This window comes from Monodon monoceros, unplaced genomic scaffold, assembly GCF_005190385.1.
Source record: "Monodon monoceros isolate NGI ecotype Baffin Bay Population unplaced genomic scaffold, NGI_Narwhal_1 Super_Scaffold_9, whole genome shotgun sequence".
Classification (NCBI taxonomy): Eukaryota; Metazoa; Chordata; class Mammalia; order Artiodactyla; family Monodontidae; genus Monodon; species Monodon monoceros.
Window position 1 is genome coordinate 53,667,661 of NW_021703786.1, and position 17,757 is coordinate 53,685,417.

At 36.1% G+C, this 17,757-nt stretch overlaps 1 protein-coding gene and 1 non-coding gene across 2 annotated transcripts in view; one reads left to right on the forward strand and one right to left on the reverse strand.

Annotated features, from left to right (window-relative positions):
* Positions 1 to 17,757, reverse strand: part of NLK (nemo like kinase) — a 145,041-nt gene that overhangs the window by 68,187 nt on the left and 59,097 nt on the right. The gene's annotated exons all lie outside the window — the stretch shown is intronic.
* TRNAA-CGC lies at positions 16,098 to 16,170 on the forward strand. Its single transcript has one exon. It is a non-coding gene; the product is annotated as a tRNA-Ala (tRNA).

The window sequence follows — 17,757 nt, forward strand, 5'->3', positions numbered from 1 at the left end:
GCTGAGGCATGCCTGAAAGCTAGATGAGCTCCCTAGTACACTCACAGAAGGCTCAGCAAAGGGTAGAAGCCTTACTGGCTCAAGATGTTTGAGCACAACCTTTAACTAATCACTGGCTGACCACTAAGCTATGGGACTCCAAGAAGGCCAAGGTAAAGATGAAAACAAAAACAACTGAGAAAAAACTTGAATGGCTGCAATCCACAGGGGAGAAAGATCCCGCATACTAAGTCAAGTTACTTAAATATAAGCAAACATACATAACAACAGCAATAATGACAACCTTCAGACATGGGAGGAGGGCTGGGGAGGAATCAGACCCAGGGTCGTTACAATACATTACCAAATATGTCCAGTTTTAACAACAACAACAAAAATTACAAGACGTTAAAAAAAAAAAAGGAAAATGTGACCCATACTCAGGGGGAAAAGCAGTCAACAGAAACTGTTTCTTAGTGGGCCCAGATGCTGTATTCAGAAAAACTTCAAAAGCAGCTATTATAAATACGTTCAAAGAATTAAAGAAAAATATGGCGACAATGACAAAACAATAGAAAATCTCAATACAGAAATATAAACTACAAAGAAGGAAACAAACTCTAAAGTTGAAAAATACAATATTAGAAATGAAAAATTCACTAGATTGGCCCAAAGCAGATTTTGGATAGCAGAAGAAAAAAAAAATCAGTGAACATAAAAGATCCATAGAAATTATACAATCTCAAGAACAGAGAGGAAAAATTTGAAGAAAAATGAACAGAGCCTCAGAGACCTATGCAACAACACTGAATGTACCAACATACATCTAATGGGAGTACCATGAAAAAAGGAGAGAGATAAAGGAGCAGAAAAAAAGATATTTGAAGAAATAATGGTTTAAAACTTTCAAAATCTGATGAAGAACAATATACAAAACTCAAAAACTCCCAAGTAGGATAGACACAAGAATTCTGCACCTAGACACTTCACAGTCAACCACAGATCAAGTTAAAGACAAAAATAATAATTGAAATATGAAGAAAACCAAGACAATTAATGACTGACTTTTCATCAGATATAACGAAGACTAGAGGGAAGTGGAACCCCATATTTGCAGTGGTGGTAGTGGGGCAGGCAAAAATCCTATATTCAGTTAAAAAAGACCCTGTCCTTCAAAACTGGAGGCAAAGTGAAAACAATCCAAGATAAGTAATGACTAAGAGAATTTGTTGCCAGCAGGTTTGCTTTACAGGAAAAAAAAAGAATCCCTTTGGTCTGAAAGGAAATGACCCCAGAAGGTAACTCAAATCCACAGGAAGAAATGAAAAACAAGAAATGGCAAATACGTGGATAAATAGCACAATACATTGTTGGTTTTAACATATATAGATGTAATATATATGACAATAACAGCACAATAGGGAGAGGCAACTGAGCTATATTGGAGCAAAGTTGTTGCATTCTACCAGAATTAAAATACTATTAATCTGATATAGATTGTTCAGAAATTAAGATGTACACTGCAATCCCTAGAACAGCAAATAATAAAATAACTAAAAAACCAAAGGAGGATTAAAAAAAAATCAAGAGATGAATTAAAATGGTCAAATGAAAAATAGTTGACACAAAACAAGAAATACAATTTTGAAATATGGATTTAACACAAAAGATAAAAAGGAAGGCCACAGCAACTAAAGAAACGAGATATATAGAAAATACTGTAGCAAAATTGCAAATGTAAATTCAATCAATCAATAATTACACTAAATGTGAATGGATTAAATACTTCAATAAAAAGCAGAGATTGACAATTTTTTTAAGCTTTTTTTAAAAAAATAAATTTATTTATTATTTATTTATTTTTGGCTGCGTTGGGTCTTCGTTGCTGCGCGTGGGCTTTCTCTAGCTGCAGCGAGCATGGGCTACTCTTTGTTGCAGTGCACAGGCTTCTTATTGCGGTGGCTTCTCTTGTTGCAGAGCACGGGCTCTAGGCACATGGGTCTCAGTAGTTGTGGCATGCAGGCTCAGCAGCTGTGGCTCGTGGGCTCTAGAGCGCAGGCTCAGTAGTTGTGGCGCACGGGCTTAGTTGCTCCACAGCATGTGGGATCTTCCCGGACCAGGGATCGAATCTGTGTCCCCTGCATTGGCAGGCAGATTCTTAACCACTGTGCCACCCGGGAAGTCCCAAGATTGACAATTTTTAAAAAGCAAGATTCAACCATATGCTGTCTACAAAAGACACACTTTAGATTTAACAATAAAAATGGGTTGGAAGTTAAAAGAGGTAAAAAGACATACCATAAAAATGGTGACCACAAGAGAGCTGCAGAAGCTATGTTAATACAAAACAGAACAGATTTTAAGACAAATATTACTAGAGACAAGGAGGAACATTTCATAAAGATAAAAGGGTAAACACATATATGATAATTATAAATGGTCTACATAGTTAAAAATAGACTCTCAAAATTCACAAAGCAAAACTTGACAGAAGAGAAGAAACAGACAATTCAATAATTATATTTGGAAGTTTTAATACCCCACTCTCAAAGATAAAACAACTAAACAGAAATTAAGCAAGGACAGAAAGGAGTTAAAAAAATACCATCGACTAACTTTACCTAAGTGACATTTACAGAACGCTCTACCCAACAAGAACAGAATACGCATTTTTCTCCAGAATGTTCTTTAGGAAAGCCCAAATGCTAAGTCAAAAAACAAGTCTCAATAAACTAAGAAGGACTGAAACCAAAATATGTTTTTCAGACCACAGTAGAATTAAATTACAGATGTTAGAAAGAAATTTTAGAAATTCCAATATTAGAATATGAAACAAAGAAGAAATCACAAAGAAATTAGAAAATACCTGAATTGAATAAAAATTAAAACACAATATATCAAAATTTATTGGATGCAGTTAAAGCACTGCTTAGAGGGAAAATGTATACCTTTAATCAGTTATATAGAAAATAAAGCCCTCAACCTCAAATCCGTGAGATATAAGCTTTTATCTACAGAAAACTAGAAAAAGAGCATATTAAACCCAAAGCAAGCAAGAGGAAATAACAAAATCACAATGGAAACAATAAAGAAAAAAACACATCAAGAAAATCAATGAAATAAAAAGTTCGTTCTTTGACAAGGTCAAAGATAAACCTTTAGCTAAACTGATCAAGAAAAAACAAAGATACAAATGGACAGAATCAGGAATGTAAAAGGGGACATCACTACTAACCCTACACAAATTATTAATTAAAAATATTCCCTCAATGAATAGCCCATGTCCAGATGGCATCATTGGTCAATTATATCAAACATTTAATGAAGAAACAGTACCAGTCTTTCACAAATTCTTCCAGAAACTGAGAAGGGACCACTTCCCAACTCATTCTATGAGGCCAAAGTCAGACAATGACAAAAGGACTGAATTCCTTTATCACAAGAGATAAAAACTATAGCTTAATATCCTTCAAAAATATTAATGAAAACATCCATGAGTAGGAAATCCAATCTGGCAACATAAAATCCAACCCCCATTTATGATAAAAACATTCAACAAACTAGAAACAGAAAACTTCTTCAACCTGATAAAGGGCATAAGAAAAACAGAGCTAATATCTTACTTCACAGTGAAAGACTGAATGCTTCCCCTTAAGGTCAAGGAACAAGGCAAAGATGTCTGCTCCAGCCACGTCTATTTAAATTTATTGGAGGGTCTCATCAGTGGAAAAAGCGGCCCCCCCAAAAAATTTTTTTTAAAAAACATCCAAATTGGAAAGGAAAAACTAAAACTGATTTTATTTGCAGATGACATGATCCTCTATGTAGAAAACCCTAAGGAATACACAAAAACAGTACTTAAACTAATAAACAGGTTTATCAAGGTTGCAGGATACAAGATTATTATACAAAAACCCATTTTTTCTACATGCCAGCAATGAACAATCTGAAAATGAAATTAAGAAAACAATTCCATTCACAACAGAATCAAATCAAATCAAATACGTAGGGAACAAGTTTAACAAACGAAGTTTAAGATATACAGCAAACTATGAAATATTGCTGAAAAAAATTACAGAAGACTTAAACAGAGAGAACACTTCATATTCATGAATTAGAAAACTCAATGTTAAGATGGCAATCTCCCCATAGTGACCTACAGATTCAGTGCAATTCCAATCAAAACTGGAACCCTCACATATTACCGGTGGGAATGTAAAATGGTACATCCACTTTGGAAAACAGTTTGGTTGTTTCTGAAAAAGTTAAAATAAACTTATCATATGATTCAGCAAATCTACTCTTATATATTTACACAAGGGAAATGAAAATATATGTTTACACAAAGATTTCTATGTGAATATTCATAGCGGTACTATAGCTGAAAAACGAGTCAAATCCATCAACTAGTGGATGGATAAACAAACTATGGTACATCTATACAAGAGAATAAAAAGGAACAAATACTACTTCCTTACAAGCTACCACTTACATGGCTAAACCTCAAAAACATTATGCTAAGTGAGAGAAGCCAAACACAAAAGACCATGTAATATATGATACCATTTATAAGAAATTTTTGGAAGAGACATTTAGAGAGACAGAAAGCGTATCAGTAGTTGCTCAGGGCTGGGAACTGGAATGGGTGATTGACCACAAATGGTTAAGTTTTGCGGGTAATGAAAATGTTCTAAAATTGGGTCAGGGTGATGATTGCATAACAGTGGAAATTTACTAAAAATTACAGAATTATTACATACTCATGATGGGTGAATATTATGGTATGTAAACTATGCCTCACTAAAGCTGTTAAAACAAAAACGTCACCTCAGAATACTGACTGTTTACAATATTCTAGACCCTATTCTGATTTTATGCTATATAATTCCCCCCTTGATATTTATATAGTTTTTCTATTTACCCACAGAGATTTCACATTTCAAAGAATACAGAAAAATCATAACTTCTCTCTCTCCTTTTTTCTTTTAATATCAGCGTTTTGTTAATCTCTAATTCACTTGGAAATTCCTATAATGTATGCAATGAGGAATTAATTTTTGGAACTGAATGAATGAATCCATGAATCAATCTTTGCAACTGCTACTTTGTTTTATGGTTTACTTGTTTATTTTTCAACCAATACTATTTGATAATTATCACTTAATATGTCTTATAACTTCTTCATATATACATTATTGCCATATAATCAAATTCTTTGAAGCAGCTACCATCAAATTTAGCACATCAGAATCAACTGGTAGGCTTTACGAAAAGAAACACAAAAACAAAACAACCCTATTTCATTACTTCCTAAGAATTTGTATTTTTAAAAGCTCCCAGCTGACTCTGACTTTACTCAGGTTCAAGAACTACTGCTTTAAACACAGTGCTTTTGTAACTTTAGGTACATAAGAATCACCCAGAATTCTTAAAGTCTTAAGGTGAAGACTGATTCACTAAGTCTGCAGTGGTGAATTGAGGTTCTGCATTTATAAGAAGCTTCCAGGTGATGCTGATTTTACTGGTAGCAAGGTTTTAAGATATGTATCTTACTTGGTTAAATATTAAATACATAAGGTAAACGTGGGATCTTAGTATACTTGGCCTTCCCATTAGCCAGGGTATCAGTCCTCATTTATTCTAACTTATTTTATGCTTGCCATTAAAGTTTTATTGTTCACATATACAGAGTAAGCTCAAGTGTCATGTCTAGTGCCCTGATTTTTGTGACTGCCACTTAGGGGATGCCTCTTGACTGCCTGGCTCTGGGGGCCAGAGGATTTTGTGTCCTGGTCCCATGGGACTGTAATGATTTGTGTCACCCAGAAAGAAGCTCATACCCCATCTGGTGCCTTGATTTTTGTTACTACTGCTAGGGACACCTCTACCCCTCCTGGCTCTGGTGGCCAGCAGGGCTTATACGTGTGCTCCCAAGAGATTGTATATATTTGCATACATTTAAAAGCTGATGCCTGAGGATCTGGCTTCTAGTTGTCCTGAATCTGGGTGCTGAGACCCTCCCTTTTGGAACACTGACAGGTCTTAGCACATCCTCAACTACTAGGAAATATTAAAAATACAGGGTGCTTCCCTGGTGGCGCAGTGGTTGAGAGTCCGCCTGCCGATGCAGGGGACGCGGGTTTGTGCCCCGGTCCAGGAGGATCCCACATGCCGCGGAGCGGCTGGGCCTGTGAGCCATGGCCACTGAGCCTGCACATCCGGAGCCTGTGCTCCGCAATGGGAGAGGCCACAACAGTGAGAGGCCGGCGTACCACACACACACACACACAAATAATAATAATAAGCTGCTTGGACAATCACAAAGGTTTGAGAGACAACCAAGAGCTGAAGTAGGGTTGAATGATAAGGTTCATCTCCTACATAGGCCAGTCCTTCAAGACTGGGAGATGTGGTTGCTTCATGTACTGTATAGAAGCCAACAGAGAATAAAGCAAAATGAAGACACAGAGGAATATGTCCTAAATGAAAGAACAAGATAAAACCTCACGGAAAAAAAACCTTAATGAAACAACAGAGATAAGTAATTTACCCGATAAAGAGTTCAAAGTGATGGTCCTAAAGATGCTCACTGAACTGGGGAGAAGAATGGATAGACACAGTGAGAATTTCAACAAGAAATGGAAAATATTAAGAATGTACCAAATATTTAGAATCACAGAGCTGAGGAATACAATAACAGCACTGAAAAATACACTAGAGGGGTTCAACAACAGACTAGATGAAGCAGAATAAAGAATCAGTCAACTTCTAGAAGGCAGTGGAACTCACCCAGTTAGAACCGCAAAAAGAAAAAAGAATGAGAAAAAGTGAAGATGGCCTAAGGAACTTTTATGGGACAACATCAAATGGCCTAACATTTGCATCATAGGGCTTCCAGAAGGAGAAAACAGAGAGAAAGGGGCAGAAATATTATTTAAGGAAATAATGGCTGAAATCTTCCCCATTTGGGGAAGGAAAAAGACATTCAGATCCAGGAAGCCCGAAGAGCTGCAAATAAGAAACATCCAAAGAAACCCATACCAAGGTACATTATAATTAAAAATGCTAATTTAAAGACAAGGAGAGAATATCAAAGGCAGCAAGAGAAAAATACTTGTTACATACAAGGTAACCCCCCCTAAGGCTATGAGCAGATCTTTCAGCAGAAACTTGTAGGCCAGAAGGTTGTGCATGATATATTCAAAGAGCTGGAAGAAAAAAAACTTCCAACAAAGATTATCTTTCTGGGACTTCCCTGGTGGTCCAGTAGTTAAGGCTCTGCACTCCCAATGCAGAGGGCCCGGGTTTGATCCCTGGTCAGGGAACTAGATCCTGCATGCCACAACTAAAGATCCCACACATGGCAACAAAGATCCTGCACATGGCAATCAAGATCCCACATGCTGCAGCTAAGACCTGCTGCAGCCAAATAAATGAGTAAATATATATTTAAAAAAAAAAAAAAAGAATATTCTACACAGCAAGGTTATTAATCAGAAGTGAAGGAGAGATTCCGAAAAAAGATTGCCAGAAAAGCAAAGGAGTTCATCACCACTAAACTGGTCTTATAAGAAACGTTAAAGGGACTTCTTTTAGCTGAAAAGAAATAGCACTGATTAGTAACAAGAACACATATAAGGGGACTTCCCTGGCAGTCCAGTGGTTAAGACTCCATGCTTCCACTGTAGGGGGCATGAGTTTGATCCCTGGTCGGGGAACTAAGATCCCGCATGCTGCATGGTGCAGCCAAAGAAAAAAAAAGAACACATACAAAAGAATAAATCTCACTGGAAAGGTAAATATATAGTAAAGATAATGGATTAATCCCTTATAAAGCTAGTATGAAGGTTAAAAGACAAAAGTAGTAAAAAATATCAATAACTATGACTATGATAATTAGTTAAGGGATACACAAGATAATGATGATTGCTGGATCATCTGGCAACTCTATTTTCAGTTTTTTGAGGAACCTCCATACAGTTTTCCACAGTGGCTGCACCAATTCACATTCCCACCAACAATGTAGGAGGGTTCCCCTTTCTCCATTCCCTCTCCAGCATCTGTTATTTGTAGATTTTTTTAAATGATGGCCATTGTGAGGTAGTACCTCACTGTAGTTTTGATTTGCATTTCTCTAATAATTAGCGATGTTCAGCATCTTTTCATGTTCCTTTTGGAAGATTGGCCTTTATTTTTATGTTCTGTCCTTATCAGGCACCATACCTGTCTGCCTCACAAAATAGCCTTCAGTGTTTTGTAGCTATTTATGATATAGGTATTATATGTTGAAAAATATTCACCAGTGACCCTAGCAAATTGTCTTGTGTTTCCTATTACAATTGATTTATTCAAAGTATCTAGTTGTGTAGTGTTCTAGATTTTTAAAGTCTAGTTTCTATATTATTATAAATGCTATCCACTTCAGTAGTTATGTTAATTTTGTCTACCTTATCACTCTGTTCTTTTCATAGATCCTTTTGAGATTAGCTAGTCCATTATATATAAATTTTTTTTTTCTTGTCGAAAAAGGCAGGTAGAGTTGAACAAAACTCTTAAGTTTAGCTTTGCCAGTCTTACGAGCTGAAAAATTGGTGACGGGGGTTTTTATGTCTTTCAAGTAGTACATAGCCTTTTGTAGTATGTATTTCTCTTTTTCATCTGGTTGAAAACCAGCTATGTTTTGCTACTCATTTCTTAGTTTTTGTACCATAATATGAAGATGCTGCATGTAAAATTTATGCTGAAAGTTACTAAAAAATTGTGTGTATTCAAATCTGTGCACTAAAGCACACACGCCTACTATTTCCATTTTATTCTCTCAAAAATTTACTTATTATGTTACTGAGAGCAATTAGTTTTTGATTTATTTGAATTGAAATTTTAATAGTGAGGGACTTCACTGGTGGTCCAGTGGCTAAGACTACGCACGCCCAGTGCAGGGGGCCAGGGTTAGATCCCTGGTCAGGGAACTAGATGCCACATGTCGTAACTAACAGTTCGCATGCCACAACTAAAGATCCTGCATTGCACAACTAAAAAAGATACTGCATGCTGCAACTAAAAGATCCTGCATGCTGCAACTAAAGATCCCGCATGCCACAACTAAGAGATCTGGTGCAGCCAAATAAATAAATTAAATAAATATAAAAAAAAATTTTAACAGTGAGATGTTGTCTCCTACTCAACTGTTATGGTATATAGCTCTTGCATTTATCAGTTTTTGTTTCCCATGGTTTCCTGTTATGTAACCTGGAACACATCTGCTGGCATATAAGAATGGTGTGCAAGACATACCCCAATTTTACAAAAGAAATTTTGAGATACTTCATGTATTTTCATTATATATGAATTGAAAATGATTTTAAATGTACAGGAAAGCACTATTTTGTTCATATAAATAAAGCACACTGTATAATAAACTATTTAGTTGAGGGTAATAAGTTCTGAATATGCAAAAATATTCTAAAAACTAAGATAATTTTCTTTTTGGCCGTGGGGCTTATGGGATCTTAGCTACCTGACAAGGGGCCGAACCTGTGCCCTCGGCAGTGCAAGCATGGAGTCCTAACCACTGGACCGCCAGGGAGTTCCCAAAACTAAGAAAATGTAAGAAACAAATTGTTTGAGGTATGTTTTCAACAACATAGATATAATGAGGCACACAAATCATAATTCAACGTACTTTATGCTAGGTTCTTCAACCATAATATGGAAATGAAATAAATCACCCCCAATAGGAACATCAAAAATTGCAAACAATTTTTTTCATATCTTGGTGTTCTAGCATAGGGCTAAATTCACCCTTGGCTCTGGGCAGAAAAGCCTGCTGGCATAATGCAGGGAGCAAACTGACTCTAATGAGCAGTGTGATCATAATTAGCTAACAATGTCTACCACAGACCCACGTGGGGAAATGGGGGTGGAATGGAATGCTGCTGTTAACAGATAACAAGGGCTTTCTTCTATGGCCAGTCGATGGGTAAATCACTAGGTCTTCTTCATGGCTCACTCAAGAAATGACAGGGGGAGGATTTGGCTGCCCAAACACCTGGCAGGGGTGTAACTGATGACTGACTCCTTACTTTTTCCCAAATCCATTTTTCACCAGCAAATGACACCTGTATCCCTTTGAAGAGTAATCCATATTTTCTCCCACTTGAAAAGACAGCTAGAGGGAAGAAGAAAATACCATCCTAGGTTTAGATCTGAAGCATACCAGCCTATGGACCAAACAATGATTTAAAAATTTTATATTACCAGCCCACATATATATATATATATATATAATTACAAACTATAAAATCTCAGGTAAAGAGGAGTTCATTTGCTTCAGCTACAGCTCATTAGCCACCTGTTATACCACAGTTAGACTATCAGGTGTATATTATTACGTGGTAGGAAGATTTTCAGTCCTCCTCTGGGATATGAATTTGAAAGACAGCACTGGGTGAAAGTAGGTGCCTGTCTCCTTTCTCTTCAGCTAAGACAGAAAACCTTGAACCAAGGTGAAGATTCAGTGTAGCAATCAAGATAGTTAGTCATGCAGAATGCAGCTGAATACAGGAAAATGGTCTGCTGCCTGGCATTTTACTGGGGAGAACACCTGAAAAAAAAACACCTGACGAACAGAAGCCTAGCAGAATTAAACTGGGATTTAATGGCGCAACAGTTTTAGTAGTGGAAGGTCAGAGAAAGTGACCACAAGAAAACCACAAAATGGATTTAGAACTAGGACAACCTCAGTTTGTTCTTAGAGTTTCTTTTGCTACTTATATCCAAAATACCATCCCAGGAAAAAGAAAGGCTTTCCTTAACCTATAGGGTTCCATACAAAAAGATTTCAAGACTATTACTACCACCTCCTATCAAATAACTGCAAATTACTTCCACATGAATCCTGAATCACTCCTTGAGAGCCTTGCTCTGCTTATTGTCAGTTTCACTTCAGGAAAGATGAAACTAACCATCAAAGTCATGAGGATGAGAAATGTCAAGTTTGTTTGCCAAAAAAAAGTCTATCTGAAAACTACCACTTACAACATCTAATAAAGATAACTAAAATCTATCTCCTGTCTTCCAGTGACTGGCCTCACTTTGATAAAGTAAAAATGATTGTTTATATATAGCAATTTGTTATCAGGTCACACAAATCCCCAGGAGAAACAAACCAGAGAAATAAGAACTGCCAAGGTCTACCTAAGAAAGAGGCTAGAAAGGCAGCTTTACATCTAGTCCAAGATGGTATCTTAAAATCCCTGCCTGCTCTTAGAGAATATAGTTTTGGTGACCAATAAAGTGAACATCAGGCAGGAAACATTCATCACTAGACAAAGGGTAAATGGGGAATCTCAAGTTGAAAAGGAATTCTGAAGTGTTTCACTTATTAAGTAGCAACTACAACCAATAATACAAATAGAATGAGAGTATACAAAATGATAAAGGTATGAGTCAAAAATTAGTAGGTAAAGTGGTCAGAATAAATTCTTCAAGGAGCTTATCAATCTTAAAACTATCTCCCTTGAAACAGAAGTATAACCTACAAACCTGCTAAGTTTAGGAAGAGAGTAGAGTTTTGCCTGTTTTCAAAAGTATTTATTCAGAACTTGGTTTCAGAAGTTCATCAATGACATTAATTTGCCACCACTGTGATAACCAGACAAAATTTAAAATGTAAGCATATTTCCAAATCCGTTATTACATGATTTATAAATATACATTAAAAATTCCCTTAATTAAATCTCTAGGACTTTAAATATGTAGTGACTATCTGAAGCAGCTCTCTTGAACTGTTTTTTAATATATGGCTGAATACAAATAACTTTCAAACGAAAATTTTCACATTACAAAAGTTTCAAAGTTCAGAAAAAAGAATAAACCATACTTTTAAAAAGTGAGTGCAAAAAATATTTTAATTTTTTAAAAGGCACGCAATACATAATCTCAATGTCTAAACTTCCAGAGAGCAATCTACAGGACTCATCCTTGTCACTCTCACAACATTTTTAACACTATATATAAAGTTGCAAGACTGATACAAAATAAAACTTCCTTCCACTTCACCACTGTTGTTTAGAACAGAATGGCAACTTCTAAACTCTCTTACACTGGACCAAAAAACCAGAAGTGCTATTCCCTTTTCAAATGGCTATTCTTAAACATGTAACCTAAAAGTCCTCTCAAGAGTTACTACAGCATATAAGGAAGGTAGAATAAATTTATATAACATTGGAGATGTTCTACTAATCTGATTTGCAAAGACAAAGCCTTTTTCAATATCAAAATCATATCAAAAATGAAAATATTATAACATCGAAAAAAGATCCTCAATGATCGAAGATATACAGGAATAATTCTAATAAGGGATGAGGGTAGATAGGTAATAAATGGATATAGATATATAAAAATGTAAAATCTTACGGAAAAACACAAAAGATAACTTGAATAAACAGAATAAACCACGTGCCTGAAAGAGAAGAGTGCGGCAGATTCTTTTCCAAAAATGGCCACAATAACAGTAAGTCTCACATGCTCTTCAAAACTCTTCAAAACATTGCCATTTTGCTCACAGAGAGATGGGCCTATTTTCTTCCCTTTCCTTGAATCTGGGGGAAGGCTTGTGACTTGTGTTATTCAAATGCTGAAATTCTCCCAAACATAAACCAATCAAACAAGACCTCTCTCTTGGCCTTTTTTTTTTTTTTTTCTCTGTACGCGGGGCTCTCACTGCTGTGGCCTCGCCCGTTCCGGAGCACAGGCTCCGGATGCGCAGGCTCAGCGGCCATGGCTCAAGGGCCCAGCCGCTCCGCGGCAATGTGGGATCTTCCCGGACCGGGGCACGAACCCGTGTCCCCTGCATTGGCAGGCGGACTCTCAACCACTACGCCACCAGGGAAGCCCTCTCTTGGCCTTTTGAGCTGAGCTACCATGTAAGAAGTCTGGCTATCCTGCAGCCATCATGCTGAAATGACCACAAGTGAAAAAGATGCTTCAGGAGCCCTACTTCTTCCATCCCCAGCTGTTTGGATCTTCCTAGTCTAGGCACCATTTAGGTAAGGAAGCCTTCTGATGATTGCAGCCTTCAGCCTTGGAACTGTCCATGCTGACACCAAATGCAGCAGAAACTAGCCATCCCCACTGAGCCCTCCTCATCAGAATGCAGATTCAGGAGCATGTCATTTTTTAGCTCTAAGTTTTCAGGTGGTGTTACACAGCCATAGTTAAGTGGGAAAATAGTACTAGGATGTAAATTATCGATTCATTTATACATTTAACAAAATTACAATTAATACTCCAAAAAGATTTTGGAGAAAATCTGATAAAATGATTCTGTGGCAGATTAAAGATGGCCATAAATTCTTAGACACAAACCCATTAACCCTTCAGACTAGACAAACTCACAGGTGAATACCACCAAGTGACCCTAGTCAACGTCATGTGGAGCAGAATTCCCAGCCAACCCTGCCTGAACACCTGGCCCACAGATTGTGGACAAATAAAATTACTGAGTTTTAAGTCACTAAGTTTGGAGTAGTTTGTTATGCAGCAACAGATAACTGGAAGAGGTTCTAAGATTTATCTAAAAGAATAAACAGTGATAAATAGCTACAAAAATGATAAAATAAGATGCTTTGCTATTCAGATATGAAATGTAACAAGCTATAAAAGTTATAATATTACAGTATGGTATTAGAACATAAATACATGCCAATTTTAAAAAACAGAAAATTCTGAAACAGACCCAATTAGATATAAAATTTTACAGAATGATAAATGTATCAAATCAACAGAAAAGGGATATACTATGCAACAAATGGTGCTGGGACAACTAATTACTTTGGGGGGGAAAGTTATATCTTTACCATAACCTTTATGCCAAAACAAACAAAATATATAGACAGACTGAATATAAAGCCATAAAATCACTAGAGAAAAAGACAGATGAATAATTATACATTCTTTTTTCCAAATTAATTTATCATTGGCTGTGTTGGGTCTTTGTTGCTGCACGTGAGCTTTCTCTAGTTGCGGTGAGCAGGGGCTACTCTTTGTTGCGGTGCGCGGGCTTCCTCTCATTGTGGTGGCTTCTCTTGTTGCAGAGCATGGGCTCTAGGCACGTGGGCTTCAGTAGTTGTGGCTTGTGGGCTCTAGAGTGCAGGCTCAGTAGTTCTGGAGCACAGGCTTAGCTGCTTTGCGGCATGTGGGATATTCCTGGACCAGGGATTGAACCCGTGTCCCCTGCATTGGCAGGCAGATTCTTAACCACTGCACCACCAGGGGAGTCCCATAGTTATATGTTCTTAAAATGGGCACGACCTTTCTAAGTATAACAAAAAGCATTAGTCATAAAATAAAAATCTGTCAAATTTGACTATGTAAGATAAGCACTATAAGAAAAAAAGAAAACCAGGAAAACATTTTAAAATATGATAAATAATACTTATCTTTCATGTATAAAAGTTTTTACAAATTGATAAGAAACAGCTCAATAGAAAAAAAATGGGCAAAGGGCATAAACAGGGACTTCACAGAAAAATATATATGGTCCATTATTTAAAAAAAGAAACACTGATTGGAGGAGAGTAACAGAATCTAGACACTATACAACACAACATTCATGATGTCCAGGATACAATCCAAAACTATCTGATATATGAAGAAGCAAGATAATGGAACACACGCTCAAGAGAAAATAAAATTTGGCAAGTTTGACTCTGAGATCAACCAGAGGTTTAAACAAAAAACAAAGATTTTTAAATGGCTGTTATGATCCTCAATAAAATAAATCAAAACATGCTTTTAATAAATGAAAATCTCATCAGAAAATAAGAAATCTCAGTAGAAAAATAAAAACAAAAGCAAATTCTAGAGCTGAAAAGTTCAGTTTCTGGAAAAAAAAAAAATTCAATGAATGAACTTAACAGCCAAATGGAAACAGCAGAGGAAAAAATTAGTGAACATGATGATAGGTCAATAGAAATGATCCAAGATGAAGAACACACGCACACACATTTTTTAAAAATAAAAGAACAGTCTCAGGGATCTATACGATTAGATTAAACAGGCCAGCATATTTGTAACTGGAATGCCACAATGAGTGGAGAAAGAAAATGGGACAGAAAAAATATTTTAGGAAATAACGATTGTAATTTTCCCAAATTTGATGAAAGCATCATAGTCAAACTACTGATATACAAACATTAAGAGCAAATCTTAAAGGCAGCAAGAGAAAAACAACATATTATATACAAGGTAAAAAAATACACTGATCTACAACCTACTTCTCATCAGGAACCATGGAAGGCCAACAGAAAGTGGAATAACATCTTTGAAATGCCTTCGAAAGAAAAAATAACTCATACTTCCATATATTCAGTGAAAATATCCTTCCAAGAATAAAGGTAAAATAGAAATGTTCACAGACTTTTTTAAAAATTAAGAAAATTAATTGGCAGCAGACCTACAATACAAAAAATGCCAAAGAAATTTCCTTAGACTTAAGGGAATTGATACCAGATAAAAACTTGGATCCTCAGAAAACAATAAAGAACACTGAAAATGATAAATATCTGGTTAATGCAAAAACTTTCTTCCTGATTGCCTTTTCCTCTTAATTCTTTATAAACCATTAAACAGTTCAAAGAAAAACCTATATCACTATTTTATGGTTCATAATGCACTACATATAACAACTATAATATAAAGGATGAGATGGTTTGAGAGCTATAACACTGCAAGATTTCAATATTTAATGAGAAGTAATATGTTATTAATTGTAGGTGAGCTGTGAAAAGCTAAGGATGTATACCACCATCCCTAGGGCAACTACTAAAAACATAATGCGAAGAAGTACAGCCAAAATACCAAAAGGAAATTGAAGTCAAATTCTAAAAATGTACTTCAAATAATCCAAAAGTGAGGGGGATAGGCAAAAAGGAACATAAAAACAAAAAACAGGATACAACAGAAAACAAAAAATAATATGGTAACCCAAACCTGACCATATCACTAATTATGTTAAACATTAATGGACTAAAAATTACAATTAAAAGGCAGAGACTGTCAGAATGGATAATAAAACAATTACCCACTCTGTGCTGTCTATAAGAGACACAGGGACTTCCCTGGTGGTCCAGTGGTTAAGACTCCACACTCGCAATGCAGAGGGCCCGGGTTCGATCCCTGGTCAGGGAACTAGATCCCGCATGCGGCAACTAAGATCCCGCACGTCACAACAAAGACCCGGCGCAGCCAAATAAATAAATAAATAAATAAATATTCAAAGAGACATAGTTAAACCATAAAGACAGATAGGGTAAAAGTAAATGGATGGAAAATAATACACCTTGTAAACAGTAATCATAAGAAGGCTGGAATATTAATATTAGATAAAAACAGATTTCAACACAAAATTTATTCAAAATACAAAGAGAGGCATGCTATATACATAAAGGACAATTTTTCAGGAAGACAAAGCAATCGTAAGTGTGCATGTGGCCAATAACAGAGCTTCAAAATAACTGAAACTAAAATTCACAGAAAATAAATGAAACTAAAATTCACAGAACTAAAAAGAGAAGCAGATCATTCCACAACTATAATTGTGATTTTAACACCTCTCATAGTAATTGGCAAAACAGCTAGGCAATATCAGAAAAGACATAGGTGACCTTTCCTTACTTTGTATTTACAGAACATCATACTCAACAACAGCAGAATAGAAATTCTTTTCATAAGCATATGCTATATGTTTACCATGATAGACCATATCCTGAGCTGTAAAACATTTCAATAAATTAAAAAAGATTAAGATTACATAAAGAATGTTCTTTGGCCATAATGGAATTAAATTAGAAATCTTTAACAATAAGATCAAGAGAAAAACAGGAATATTTGGAAATTAACAACACACTTCTAAATAATCAGTGAGTCAAACAAGAAATCACAAAAGAAATTTGAAAATATTTTGAATGGAAAGAAAATGAAAATACCACAGAGCAAAATTTGGGATGCAATTAAAACAGTGTTTACAAGGAAACTTACCACTTTGGATGATTGTGTTAGGAAAAGATATCCGACATCAATAACCTAAATTTTCATTTTAAGAAGCCAGAAAAGGAATAGCAAATGAAACCCAAAATAACCAGGAAGGAAACAATAAAGGGCAGAAATCAATTAAAGAAAAATAATAGACAAAAATTAATGAAACCAAAAGCTAGTTCTTTAAAAAGACTGATAAAATTGCTAAGCCTCTGGCAATACTGATCAAGAAGAAAAAAGAAGAAGTATGAGAGGCAACAACTTATCAGTATCAGAAATTAATATGGGTATATCACTACAGAGCCTGCAGCTCTTAAAAGTATAAGGGGGGCTTCCCTGGTGGCGCAGTGATTGAGAGTCCGCCTGCCGATGCAGGGGATGAGGGTTCGTGCCCCGGTCCGGGAAGATCCCACATGCCGCGGAGCGGCTAGGCCCGTGAGCCATGGCCGCTGAGCCTGCGCGTCCAGAGCCTGTGCTCCGCAACGGGCGAGGCCACAGCAGTGAGAGGCCCGCATACCGCAAAAAAAAAAATTAGAAAAAAGTATAAGGGACCATTATTAAATTTTTTATGCTAATAAATTTAACAACCTAGATGAAATGAACAAATTTCTTGTAAGATACAAATGACCAAAATTGACCCAAGAAGAAACAGATAACCTTAATAACCCTATATCAACTAAAGAAGTTGCATTCGTACTTTTAAAACTTCCTTTAAGAAAAATTCAAGACACAGATGGCTTC